Source organism: Rhea pennata, chromosome 4 (assembly GCF_028389875.1).
Source record: "Rhea pennata isolate bPtePen1 chromosome 4, bPtePen1.pri, whole genome shotgun sequence".
Classification (NCBI taxonomy): Eukaryota; Metazoa; Chordata; class Aves; order Rheiformes; family Rheidae; genus Rhea; species Rhea pennata.
The window spans coordinates 4,403,382-4,417,243 of NC_084666.1; the positions used below are offsets into that span (position 1 = coordinate 4,403,382).

Sequence of the window (13,862 nt, forward strand, 5' to 3'; positions counted from 1 at the left end):
ATGCACAAGGGCTCCCAGCGATAGGAGTGAACGTACAAGTTCACAATATCAGGATTTGTCTGTGCATTCCCGATACATGCGGACATGTTTAGGTTAGCAAAGATAGGCAATAAGAAACACCTGAGGTACTTTGCCTTTTTATGCACAGTACAAAATAGTGTAATATCAGACACATCTAACTGTGAGTGCCAAGGTATGTTCTTAAGCCAAGTATCCTTTAATAGAGTCAGAGCCTTCACATAAAGCACTTTTCTTCCCTTCAGCTTTATACAAATAATCTCTTTCCCAGGAGCACTTTCCCTTTTACTTGCTATTATTCAAAGCTCTCCCCAACCGTATGTACTAGTAACCTGCTAACAGGATAAAAACACAGAAGCATTAAAATAAAAGGATAAAATAAACTTAACCTGCTCCTTTTAAGTCAACTGAAAAAGTCTTAATGTCAGAGTTTGTGTGTGTGTGCGTACACGCACGCACATGTGTGGGTGAGTAGCTAGAGTTTGAATATGAAAAAAATCAAGAGTTCCTCTAACATTTCATACTAAGGATAGTATTTTTTCATAGGGCTACATGACAACTTTTATGCTGCTGTATACATCTTCCTCCTCTTCCACTCCTATCTGTTTAATCTCTGGGATAACTTCAGATTTGGGTAAGTAAGGAAAGAACAAAAAGAAAAGTGTGCCTATTAACTGGTTCAATGCCTTTTGACATCTGCAGAAAGAAAGCATATCGCACTGGCTCCTGCCGTTCCTCAGCTAATCGATCTTCAGCCAGCTCTCTTCTGGCTGCTTTGTCAGGATGGCCTACCTTGTGTCCGTCCCTCCCTTCTTTGGCTATATGCTCTCTCATTATCTTGTTCTCTGCTTCTGGATATCCCTTCTCTGTTAGCAGTGTCAGAGCACCAGAAATAAGCTGCTATTAATCAAATGATTTCTAATTTCTTGACAGAAAACAAGTGTACTTTGCTGTCATGCTGTTGTTCTTTGATCATATTCTGGGAGCCCGTGGGATAAACCAGGGTAGCTTTCAGTTAATCTTAAGAGATATAATCAATAGATAATCCAAAAACCTGCTTTGCTTTAAAATCTAGAATTAACCCATACATATAGCACGTGTGCAAGTTAATTTCAGGAAGGCTTACCTGTGAATTTTATTTAAATATCTTTTATAGTTATTTAGCAACTTTACTGCCCCAAACAAGTGAATGCTAACCTTGGGCAGTTCTTATAGTTTGATGTCACAAAATACAAAAACAGAAAATACTCACTCACTTCATGACTTGAAATGGCCTGTGAGGATTCAACATACAATTTAGCACATACTACTTCACCAGCAAAAAACATCAACTCATCCTATTGATATACTGACACAGAAAGACATGTGTATCTTATTTTTGATGTAGTCTCACTTGCCAGATCAGCTAACACTTATGGTGGTCCACTGCAAACAGTATTAAATGAGTTCCTTATGTAAGATTTCATCAGTGAAGGCTGCAAGATCCATCTGCCCTATTTTAATGTCTGTACCTTTGAGACTCCACATGTTTCTTATTTACAAAATACTAGATGCAATTTCTTGTATCCATTTAAATTTCACTTGGCATTGTGCTACTGGAATAAAAACCAGAACAGTTAACATACTTTCTGGCAATGGCCCACACCTGTACCATTGACTTCAATCTGAGAAACCACTAGAAACATTTTTGCCAATGTTAAACGTAATTTATTTGTGAGTCATTTGGTATACAGAGAAATAAACAAAGTCAGTTAAACTAACAACACTGTATCTAATGACATTCTGCATTTGTAAGACTAAAGCTATGTTCACTTGGGCTCATGATTATGCAGATATAAGTTGAAACCTTTGAAATTAACCTTCATCTTGATTGTGATGAATACTGAAAATTAGGGCACTGAAAAAATCCCTGGAATTTTTTTCCAAAAGGAAAAATAACTGTTTTGACAAAAATGGCTTCATCTTGACATATTTATACCACAAAATAAAGCTAAAATAGAAATATTTGTAGAAACTGTCATAGCAACCTGCTTGGATGTAATTTGCCAAAATTCCTTGATGGAAATCTACCCAGTTTTTACAGAGTATTTCAAGTAATTTGTACAGAGAAATCTGTGAATGGAATGGATCCTCATACCTTGTCATAGGAATTTCTAGAATAGGACAGCAGTATTTATTCCCCCACAGACTGTTGCAAGTCTTATGACCATCAGAGTTTGCTACACATTCTTTCAAAGCTGCTGAACAGGTTCATTAATTTAACGAAAAATCATCCCCTGCAACATTTCTTTTTTTAAAGGGATGGTTCATTCAGCTGCAATGCCAGTGTGAAAAGTGCTCTAAAATTTAAGTATTCCTGGTTTATCATTCCCATTTCAGGCATGCCTTATGTAAGGCATGGAAGGCCTTATGTACCTCTTGACCTGATCGATCAAGAGGAACAACCATCTTGAGAAGTAACAAGCTGCATAATTCAGTTTGGCTGTGCATAGCATTTCTGATATTGAAATAAAGATTGTCACCTGCAAGCAACGTGCTCGTCATACATGCAGCATTCTAGCTATTTCTCTCACAGTTAACAACGCCATGTATCTTCTCTGAATGTCATTTTCTTTCTGTTTGAACCTTTTTTTCCTAGCTGTTCTTGTCTTCTCCATGTAGTGAATTAGTCTGCCTCTAAATAATTGTCCAGACAAACACAACAAGGAATTATTTACATCATCCTTTAAATGTTGCTGTGAGTCAGGGCAAAGGGGTGTGAGATACTTCATGTTTATTGCTCGTGATTTCTGTATTAATTTGTTTCTAATAAAAAAAAGCTATATTTTATGTTGCAGTATTACACTGTAGATGCTAAAAGGTTTCTCAGTTGAAGGACATGATCTTTAACAGAAAACACATTTGAATTAGATAAGTTAATTAACAAGAAATAGACTCCGTAAATTAGGTCAAAAGGTCCATTATGATGCAGGAAATTCCAGCTTGCAACAGATTGGTTACAACCAGTAATATTTCTTATCACTGGCTTTACTGTTTAATTTTTTTCTTGATTTTTGTCCTCTTTTTTATTTACAGCTGCTGTTTCTTCAGCAGGAAACACATTCTGTTGCTTTCATGATTTATCAAGGCCTGAAAGGAGAGACTAGAATCATCCATAGCCTTTTGATTTCTGATGTAGACTACAAAAACCTCATGAACTGTTTTCAGGCTATGTCTAGGTATAGGTCCTGTGCATTTCTAGAGATGTTAAGGGAAGGATGCATCATCTTGGGCTTCTGCTAATAGGAAAAAAAGAAACAAATTAGAAATTTCACATCCTTTAAATTGTGGAAGATCTTTTCTCTACATGCCAATGTGTCTAAAACACAAGTCTTGATTCTGCCTCACCACAGCTTCCTGCCCACATGATAGAAAGTATATGTAAGTAATTGCATTTCTTCTGACAAAAATGGTTTAGTTACTGTTATATCAGAAGTAGCTGTTTTAAGTCTTAATTAAATACTCAGAATCTTTAATGTAGTGAAAAAAAGAAATTAGTAACATACAGACTAATGAAAAAAATTATTTTGCTTACAGATCAAAAATTCTACAGCAGTTATCTCTAGCCCATCATGATGCTTTATCACATAGGGATATTCTCTGTCATGTTTTGTCTACTAAAATTCTCATAAAAGCAATAGGAGTTTGTATAGTAAGATATCAGTAAGGATCAAAATTTAGCTCAATACTTCTAAATGACATTTGCAGAGAAGTACTATAATTGGAACTATGTAGGAATCCAGGAATTTTCACATGGATGAGAAAGTACAGATTTCTATCCCACCTTATATGTATAGAAAGCACAACAGGATGTAATAACTGAAAGAGTACATGATCGAGGTCAGTAAATTCTCTAAATTGAAATAAGTCCATTGACTATTTTGTAAAACAGAGTAATACTTACTGAACTACATTTGGAGACATGATAGTGCAAACAACCCTTCTTTCCCTCAGACTGAAAATTTTGAAGGAAGTGATCCTCAGTCTGTGACAGTTGTTAGGTTCATATATTAATCTCTTTCCACAAGCCTTTCTTTGTTCAGAGAAAGAAAGTAATTCTAGGGGACAGACCAGCTCCAGAGGAAAACAAAAGCAACTTCAATGAGTTCTGGAAAGGAATGAGCTTGGTTACTGAGATTTTTAGTCTGGGCATTTTCTGCCTAGTTCTAATACCTCCTGTCTCCTCTCTTACATGCTAAGTAAGCCCCACTCTCTCCTTTGGTCTCTTTCTCATTCATCTTGTTTGCCCAAATAGGCAAGATTACCTGAATGTCTACTCTGTGTATGTTTGAACTAAGTTGTCCTATACTTTGCTGCAGAGTTGTTCCTCCATGAACTAATGAGCTTCTCAGCAAGAAAAAAAAAAAAAACTGCTATTACATAGGATTCCAGTCATGGACTGTTTTCCTGTTTTTGTTTTTGTTTTCTTTTGATGCAGTGTGCAAACAGAACAAAATAGAGCTTGTTTTCAAAGGAGCTAACAGCATCAGCGACACAAGACATGAGGTGCTTACAAACAACAGATGGGAAACAGCAAGACGGTGGTGGTCAACATAAGAAGCAGTGCTCTCTGCGTAACAGCTGCTTTGCCTGATCAAAGTTTCTGTAAGAACCAAGAGCTTTTAGGAAAGATATGAAAAACGATTTTTCTGATACATGTATAAGTAACACACCTTAAATACAGAGAAGCTGGAGTGGTTTAACAGAACTGCAGTCAGTTATTCAAGGAAGCTTGCGGAAGAGCTGAGGAGAGAAGCTACATTTTCCTCAGTCCCATTCTTTTTCCCTAGCTGCTACTGCCTTCTAACAGAACAATATATGAATCATTTTATAAACATAAGAGAGAGATTTTATGGCATTTGAATTGAATATTCAAAAGTTTATAGCACATTCTCTGAACATATGCAAGATTTCTCAACCCTTCTTTCCCCACTCTACTTCAAAATATGAAGGGGCTATATATCTATCACATATTTTTCCATCTTGAATTAAATGAAGGACAAATGACCTCCACTGCCCCCCTCCCCCAACACTGTTGGCATCAACAGAAGTCCAAAAATAAACTTTAACAAAAGTCAAAAAATATTTCTTTGGTTTTGAAAAGTAACAATTTAAAGAAAAGGCCTTGTAGCAGTCTCTAGTGACAGTCATTAATCTAGCCAGCAACATCACACCAGCAAGAGCAGAGAGAATATGTCTTGTGTTTCTTCTAAATTTCTGAAGTCAGTTTTCTGAACGAAGTAAAGGTGGTTGCCATACCGCCTCTAGCACAAAAAGTGTACAGGCATGGCCCTGCTGTGTTTTCTTCAAAACAAAATGCATCTGCTACTTACCTCCTAGTTATTTCAGAGGTACAAGTCAGGGTAAGTCCCTGGATTCTCTAACTGACAGATTCTTTTGAGCCAGAGAAAATAGTCAGAAGTGGTGACCAAGGACATGGCAGGCAGGAACTCAGTGTCAGAACCCACCTTGCATATGACTCTTCATACAATAACTGATTTAAATGACTTGCAGACTTGAAGACTTTCCTATTGTGTATTGTGCAGCTCATGCTAGTACCTAGTACAAAACCAGGAAATATTTGCAACTCAGTGCTCAAGCAAATATGCCCAAAATGACATGCCTAAACCAGTATGCATGTCTGCAAAGTATCTACCTAAAAGCTACCCAAATGTGTTCAGAAATGGTAAAAATGTGCACTTCAGTTTTTACATATATATTTATGTGCACTCAAGTCTGAAAGGTAATCTCTTGTTAATACAAGATATTTAAATATCTTTCAAAACTGCTGACAATATCTCTTCAATAGAGGCAGGCAAAAATATACTTCAAAGGAACAATCATAGATGTGTTACTTATTTTGTCTTTAAAGATGATTGGTCCTAAAAGAAACTTAAAGCATTCTAGGTTCCATGTGTAGTTTTTAAAGTCTCCTGAAGCTGCCTAAGAGATACAGATCCTTCTCTGTTTCCTTCACTTATATATCAGTTAACTGATTCTTCCCATGAAAAAGAAAAAAAATCTCAGCTTCCAGCTGCTCTCTGAGATTCTCTCTTCCAACCAATAAAGCACAAATGTCCAAGCAGGAATAGGAGCAGTGGCTGCAGGTTAGGTGCAGAAACTAAGAAACTAAGTCCACCTAGAAACAGACAATGAGCTACTGAGATCATTAAGGGCTCAAAGACGTTCATGTTCTAAAAGCAAACAATTTAGAGAGTTTTAAGCAATAACCTTGCTTCCCGTAGAATGATGTTCTACAAGAGAAAAGATGAGCAAAAAGTGATTTTTTTTTTAATGCAGACACAATGCTGAGAGTGTCTGCTAGGGTAAGAGGAATAATTCCTGCTGTGGAATCTCCATGAGAGCAAGATGTAAAGATAAAACAAAATGCTTGTAATGTTTTAAGAACTGCAGTAGCCTATTTTAAGATGGAAAACATGTCAAATGTTAGGTCTTATTGAAAGAGTTGATTTTGTACAATATCCAGAGCCCAAGAAATCAGGAATGATGTATAAAAAAAGAGAAAGCGTAGCTAAATGAAAATGAAATTAGTGTTACCAAGGCAAATGCTAAATTCTCAGAAAAAAAGATCGCTACATTAAAAAAAACAATAAGAGCTGGAATTAACACTGAAATATATAAAGTAACCATTATTATAAAAACACTAAAATTAATTCTGGTTCTATCATTAGTACATTTTCTTGTATGCTGGAGAACACATGCTTTCTACATTATTGTCCCCACAATCCAAAAGTAACTTTGACAGGGAACATATCTCCTAAACATGTAATTTCATGAGCAAACCTGTATTTGCTTGATGTTGTGTTGCAGCTCTTGTAATAATAGGCAAAAGACCTATGATGTGATTGTTACATATTTAAATGGTTTGTCGAAGAATATGATTTCCAGCACATTGTACCAACGTCTGCTATCTATTGTTGTCACAAAAAAAAAAAAAAAAAGATCACAGAAAAAATGTTCAGTAGATGATTTAGAAAGTCAAATTCAGATATGTGGGGGCATCAGTAAATTACAAGTCAGCACCTGAAAACCAGCTGAAAACTGAAAATTTCTTTGCTGAAATTTTGCCCCATAATTCCTTTGGAGACTTACAATCCGTCTGTGTAACCAGAAATGTTAGCATACACTTCCTTAAGTACAGAAACTTTTTTTTTTAAAAAAAAAAAAAAGATTTCCTTCACTATTTATTCTGCAGCTTACTCAACTTCAAGTGAATTCTTTAAAAGCAGCAAAGAGCGCTGCACTGTCCAGTCTTTACTTATAGAACCTAAAGCCTCTTTCTGCCACCCAGCTTCCACAACATAAATTCTGCAGACTGCCTACAGAGCTCATAACATATCATGTCTCCTCCCTGTCTCCCTGGTTGATCATACCACCATTACAAGTCTAGATCCTATATTAATGCCTCTCAACAATGATACTATTCATTTTCTTAAGAAACATTCATGAAAATAAGGACTTCTAAATGTAAGTAGGATTTTTAGTGGTCTATGATTACTTAGCAGGTAACAGCTGGAGCCAAATTAAGAAAAGATGTAAGTATATGCATATAATGTACCTTATATATTAAAAAGAAAATTAAGAGTGTGTTCTCCTTTTATTTCTCTATTCCTAGCATCTCTGTCACCTTCAGGGGCCACCCACCAATAGCATAAGGGCAAAACTTGCCACTGAGCAGGTTTTGAATGGCACCTGATAGAGTCCTGAGTGAAGGCTTCATCAAAGGCACACATGAGCAGCTGGGACTCCAGGACTGCTCTGTGGAACCGCAACGTATCCCCAAGTCAGCAATCAGTTGCACTTTGCCTTTTCTCAGAAAGAGTGTGTTTGAGCTTCTACTGCATTTCTACTGGTGTACCTTACCTCTAATCTGTGAAAGAGAAATGAAGTGCTAGCATGCTATCCTTGCCAACCTCTAGTTAGTTTATTATTCTGTTGCTTATACAGGGCAGACTCACATTCTTGCCATACGGGCTGAGTTAGGGACATTTTGTAGCTCCACATTATGAGGATGAGTGAGACCTGACCAACTGTGGGACAGAGGCAGTGTTCAGCAGAAGGGTTTGAAGGCACCACTGTGGAAACGCGACCTCCAGCCTGAAAAATATCGGCTGGGTCCAGCTGGGCAGTGTAAGTGTGGCCACCCAGGAGAGAGCTGTTTGGCAGCCCAGAAGCTCCCATAGCTTTTACAGCTACTCATCCAGAAGCCATAAAAGCTCAGCTGCAGGGTTCATCATGCACGTGGCAGAGCTGATGCTATAGGATGCCACCTGCTTCAAGAATCCCAACTCTCCAAAGCACCTTTTGCTCAAGCCAGCTAGCTGTGCACCCAGGACTGCTGTAAGTGTGATTATGCATATTTATGTGTCTTCATGTGTGTGTTTTCCCCCAAGTTCTGCACATCTCCCTTCTACTTCAATCAGATATTCTCAGTAAAAGCTAAATTGAAAGCAGCTTGTATCTGACTAGTTATTCCTTTGAGTAACTACATATTGCAGAAGTCAGCACACAAATGTACCGTAAAGGAGGGTTAAAGATTAAACTGCCAACAGGGGCTAGGTTGATTGATAAATGTGAAGCATGCCTTGTTTGCATTTTTTTTTTTTTGTAGTTGTTGTTCTAAATATTATTTTCCATGTACACGGAAAATATTTGGGTTCTATATTCTAGCAGACAGTTCCACAGTTTGCAGAGCATTTAAAAAAAACCAAAACCTACATATGTGCAAAAAACACCATGCATGTTTCGTTTAGATCAAATGGTCTTTTTTTGCGCCTTTTTGATCAGCCTGCCCAATAGTCCTGATGCTCTGGTGATGTCTCTTCGCTGTACGTTGCTGAATTCTGGCACTGGGAGATCCTATGGCAGTTGGAAGTGTAAGGAAGTGTAAGGAGCTGTCGGTTGGCCTTCCTTGGCTGGTAAGAGCCATATACGTTTACAGAGCAGTTTAGCAGCTTATCTCAGTTTTTAAGTTAACAGTAGTAAAAATAAATAAATAAATAAAAATCAGCTTTTTTCTTTTTCTTTGAGACTATTACCAGTGATAAAAGACAAGGAAATAATAAGGGTAGTTTCCAACCAGCTAATATCCTAAAGAAAGAAAGAAAGAAAGAAAGAAAGAAAGGTCTAAGTAGTGGACAGAGCTCTCTTTCAGGGCCTTGGGCAGGATGGAGTTTGTACAGCTCTCCCATATTTTCAGACTTCTTTGTCACACTCAGGCAGACCTCATAGCAACTCTGGCAAATCACATCTTAGATAAAAGTAATCTGGACGAGGTAAGTAATCTGGTTTGTTTCTCAAATTAACACACTTAAATAGAAATATGCTCAGATTTTTTAATGTGTCTTTGGTTCAAATTTGCAAGATATGTAGGCAGCTTGGTTATGGGGGAAGAGGAGAAGTTATATCATTTTTCATAATCAAGTGTTATTTATGATTTGTAGTTCTTATACTTTCACTACAACAAGTTCATTTCAATTAAAAGCCCGTAGAAACACTTAGTTGCCATTCAAATACTAATGTAATGTTGTATCACCCCTTGTGATAAAGGGGTAATTTGCTATATTCTGTGTGGACAACTTACTTGTTCCATTAATATTCAGAATATGCTAGCCAGTCACAGCCTAAAGTAAGGCACTCTTGCTACCAGAAGAACTAGCATTCTAAAAGACAGGGGTTCAGGAACGAAGGCTAGAAGAAAGTCTGTAAGTAAAGTTTTGCAAACATCGCATGGTTTGATTGAACAGCATGAAAAAGACAAAACAGTGACTAGAAAAGTAATTTGATGCAACTTGCAAGCCTATTAAAGACATAAACTAAATGCACAGCTTGCAGCAATAATCTGCATATCGTCCTAAAGGGCAGGTCAGCCTAGCACGGTCTCTGTGCGTGCATACTCTTTGTCACATCATTTACGTGCACGACAGATTGCGTTTCTGTTTTAAATGACACTGTCAGACGGTTTAAATAATTCTAAGTATTTCCGTAAACTACTGGCTGCGACTACTTACATGTTACACGACCATAGGAAGTACGAGCCGTGATGTTGTGATTCACATTTAAAATGAGTTCCTGCCTGAGAAGTCATTTTCCCTGCTGTGGACACCTCCACGCACTCTGTTGTGCCTCGGTCAAGGGACCGGGGTTCAGTACAGCTCCTGTCCTTATTTACTCACTGTAAAAAAAGAAAAACACGTGTAGACCCTGACGGCATCTCCCTCAAGCTGTTGTGGAGGAGAGAAGATAAACCTGGCAGCTATCGCCTCTTCGCGAGGCCCGACAGATACTGCTTCACATCGTTCCCCACAGGCCGCAGGAGGCGAATTATTTTGGTAAATCCCCTCCAAACCTAAAACAGGCAGGGAAGAACCCGGCCAGCCTCATTCCCCCTCCCCTCCTCGTTGCCCAGGAGTTTATGCAGAAGCAGGGGGAGCAGACGGCGCTGCCAAACGCCGAGGACGCGCGGGGCGGCGGCGACAGCACGCGAGGAGGATCCGGGCGGCCGCGGAAGGGCCGAGGCCCCTCGGCGAGCACCCAGCCCGCAGGCCCCGGCGACTCCGGCGCGGGCGCCGCCGCTGAGGAAGGAGCTCGGCGGGGCCGGTAACGCCGCCGCGGAGAGGGATGAAGCGAAGCGCGAGGCCGGCACGCGCGGCCGCGGCGCTGTCCGCGGCCAGCGGAGTCCCCGCGGCGCTGGGAGCGGCGGCGGGCGCGGGGCCGCACCGAGCTCCGGCGCGGGAACCGCCAGTCCTCGGCGCGGCGGGGGCGTCGGCAGAACCTGCGACGCCGGGCGCGCCCCTGCGCTCGCCCCCTTCCCCGCCCCAAGATGGGCACCCCCGTCCCAAGATGGATACCCCCTCCGCCCGCTCTGCTCCGCGGGCTCCATCTTCCCCCCACCCACCCAACCCAACCCGGGCTCCGCCGCCGCGCCGCGCTCCCGCCCTGCGGTTAGCGGCGCCCCGGTACTCACGGCACCTGCGCGCGAGGGCACCGCCGGCACAGGCCGCCCCCGCCCCCAGCCACAACCTTCCTCCTCCTCCTCCTCCTCCGCCGCCGCCGCCCCCTTGGCGGGCGGCGGCGGCGGCGCAGGCGCGCTGCCTCCTCCTCCCCTAGTGGCTGCCGCCGCGGCGGCTCGCGGGTCCCCTCAGAGCCGAGCGAGCGAGCGCGGCTCGGGCCGGCGGCGGCGGCGGGGGCCGGGCGCTGCGTGTGAGGGAGCCGCGCCGCGCGCCCAGCCCAGCCCAGCCCGGCCCGGCCCGGCCCAGCCCGGCCCGGCCCGGCCCGGCCCCTCACTAACGGTCGCTGCCGGCGAGGAGGCGGCGGCGGCGGCGGCGATTCTCCCACCTCCCCCGCCCCGCCACGCACCGAGCTGAGGTGAGGCCGGGGCAAAGCATCCTCCCTTCCCTCATCCCCCCCGCCCCGCTCGCCCCTCTCCCCGCGCTCCTTCCTTTCACCCTCCGTCCCTTCCCCTCCTTCCCCCCTTCCCCTCGTCCTCCCTCGCGCTCCCCGATCCTCCTTTCCTTTCTTCTCTCCTTAGCCACCTTTCCCCACTCCTCCCCATCCCCCAGGCGCCTTCTCCCCGTGCCCACGTTTCCCACCCACCAGAAATAATAACCATCCGCTCCTTTCCTTCCTTTCTTCCTCTTTTTTTTTTTTTTTTGTCTTTTTTTTTTTAAAAAAACCGCAATTTTAATTCTCATCCAGAGGAAGAGGCACGGGGAGAGTCGGTCACAGACAGAGATAATCCCCCGTCTTTAAAGAATGGATTTGAATTAATGGTCATTCCGTGGCGTGCCTGCGGTGCGAAGAGGGGGATTATATTTAGGGAAGGAAAGGCAGGGCCGGGGGGGTGTTGCTTCACTGAGGCGTTCGCGTACCCCGCGTCGCTTTGGGGCGAAAGCCAGCCCCGTGTTATTTTCCTGGCTTGGCTCTCTTTATTCCCCTTTCTTTGGGGACCGGAGATTTCTTTCTCGCTCTTTATCCATCCGCCGCGCGGCTCCGTGATTTACGGCCGCTGGTGCCGCTGCTCCGGTTGTCCCTGCGCGAGGAGCCGCCGGGAAGGGGGTCGGGGAGCGAGCGGGCGAGGGGCGGCCAGGGCCCCGGCAGAGCAGCCCTCCGCAGCCCCTTCTCTTCAGGCCTCTTCGTTTCCCAGACCCTTCAAGCAGCCTGCCCGGGTGCTGTGCGAGTTGGAGCGGTGTTTGCGTTGGAGTCCAGCCCGACAGGTCCCGCGTCCTGTCAAAGGATTCGCTCTGGTGGCAGAGGATGAAAGTTTGCAGAGTCGGAAATGCGGCTTTGTGTTTACGGGGAGCGCGCGGGGGGACGGCAGGAAGCTTCGTGAAGGTTGGGCTGAAAAGCGACCGCGAAGAGCGGCGTGTGCCTGGCCCCGCAAGTTGGCTTTTGGGGCCGAAGAAGTTCTGCTCCACCGTGGCGCTGGTGGGAACAGCGTTGTGCTTTACCTGTCGCAAAACTTCTGCTGCTTCGCCTGTTTGGGAGTTTGTGTGTCTGGCATAAAGCGCGGCGATGGGCATGGTTTGGGGACTGCCAGTCTGCAAAGGGTGCTCGAAAGTAACTTTTGCACGTTTGCAGTAATACGTAGCGGGAGGCATATGCAGCATGCACCTGCTCCTCAGCATAGCAAAAGGGTGAATGTGTTCACTCTCGTCTTGCCGGTTGTGTGCGATGGCTATTTTCTTTATAAAGTGCTGCTTAGTACTTAAAATCTCCATGTGGCTGCTGCTGCTGCTGCTTCTTTTTTTTTTTTTTCTCTCTCTCTTCATTAGCTGGGTAGTAACAGAACATTTATTTGATAGCTAGGATGTTTCAGACAATTTCATCCTTTTTAAGCTTCCGTTTACGGAACTAGAAGTTAGTTGTACTTTGTCAGGAGAAATGTGTTTCAAAACCCCTGCTATTTCAGAAATCTATAGGTAATACAGCAGCTGATACTGTAGCAAAACTCTATCCGTCTGACTAACATAAACCCCTGCATGTTATGTGCTATCTTGGCATATATTCCCTAAGAAACGAAAAAACTTGTCAAGATTACAGGTAATACTGTGCATTTTGGAGCAGAGGGTAGATATGTAATGTAAACAGGAGCAGACTTAAACGATGTTGCTAATGAGAGCAACGGATCTTATGTGCTTTGTGTCTATTAAAGTGCTTCTGGTTTTCTTTTTTTTGGTATATTTTTATGATTAATGTTATGTATTGTATCAGTGTTTGTATATTTCAATTTGAACAGAATTCTTTCTAGAAGAGTAAAAGTACTGACTCAAAGGATGAACTTTTACAATCAATTGTGAAATCATTGTTTAGGGACTACTACAGAAATAATACCACTTCAACTGTGTATAAAATATCTGTAGTTACATTGATGGGTTTTGTTGATGACAAAAGGCTCAATAGGAAAGCTCTGGAGGCTTCTCAGTGTTACTTGAGCCCTTATATGGAAATCAAAAATATGCATAAATTAGGTTTGCAAAGTTCTGTTTTAATATTAATATTGAATGTGTATGGTACTACTGAAATGCCTTTGAAAACTAAGAATATTCATAGACTGAGACTTAAAAGCCAAAGGAAGCAATTAGATCATCTTCTGCTGTGACTTCTTGACCATTATAGTCTATTGGATTTTATCCAGTTGTTTTTGAATGCAATGACTTGTATTTGGCCGAAATACGTTTTCCAGAAAAAAATGGAATTTTGATTGGAAGATAGTAAGATGTGGAGAATCTACTATTTATAAAGTTATCTGGCCTCAGCTTCCAGTTAGTGGTTATTGCTGTGTC

General features: G+C 42.3%; 1 protein-coding gene and 1 long non-coding RNA gene across 4 annotated transcripts in view; one reads left to right on the top strand and one right to left on the bottom strand.

Annotated features, from left to right (window-relative positions):
• Positions 1 to 1,702: 1,702 nt before the first annotated feature.
• Positions 1,703 to 11,290, bottom strand: LOC134140218 (uncharacterized). Of its 3 annotated transcripts, none has more exons than XR_009958352.1 (4): positions 11,045 to 11,290; positions 10,089 to 10,252; positions 3,962 to 4,165; positions 1,703 to 3,296 (listed from the first exon to the last, which is right to left on the bottom strand). It is a non-coding gene; the product is annotated as an uncharacterized LOC134140218 (long non-coding RNA). The 3 variants fall into 3 exon arrangements; XR_009958350.1 differs by having other exon boundaries at positions 11,050 to 11,288; XR_009958351.1 differs by having other exon boundaries at positions 1,703 to 3,293; positions 11,050 to 11,287.
• CTNNA2 (catenin alpha 2) overlaps positions 11,291 to 13,862 on the top strand; it is a 431,832-nt gene continuing 429,260 nt past the window's right edge. Inside the window, exon 1 of the mRNA XM_062575101.1 lies at positions 11,291 to 11,445. The gene's annotated coding sequence lies outside the window, so the exon portion shown is untranslated. The remainder of the gene's footprint in view (positions 11,446 to 13,862) is intronic.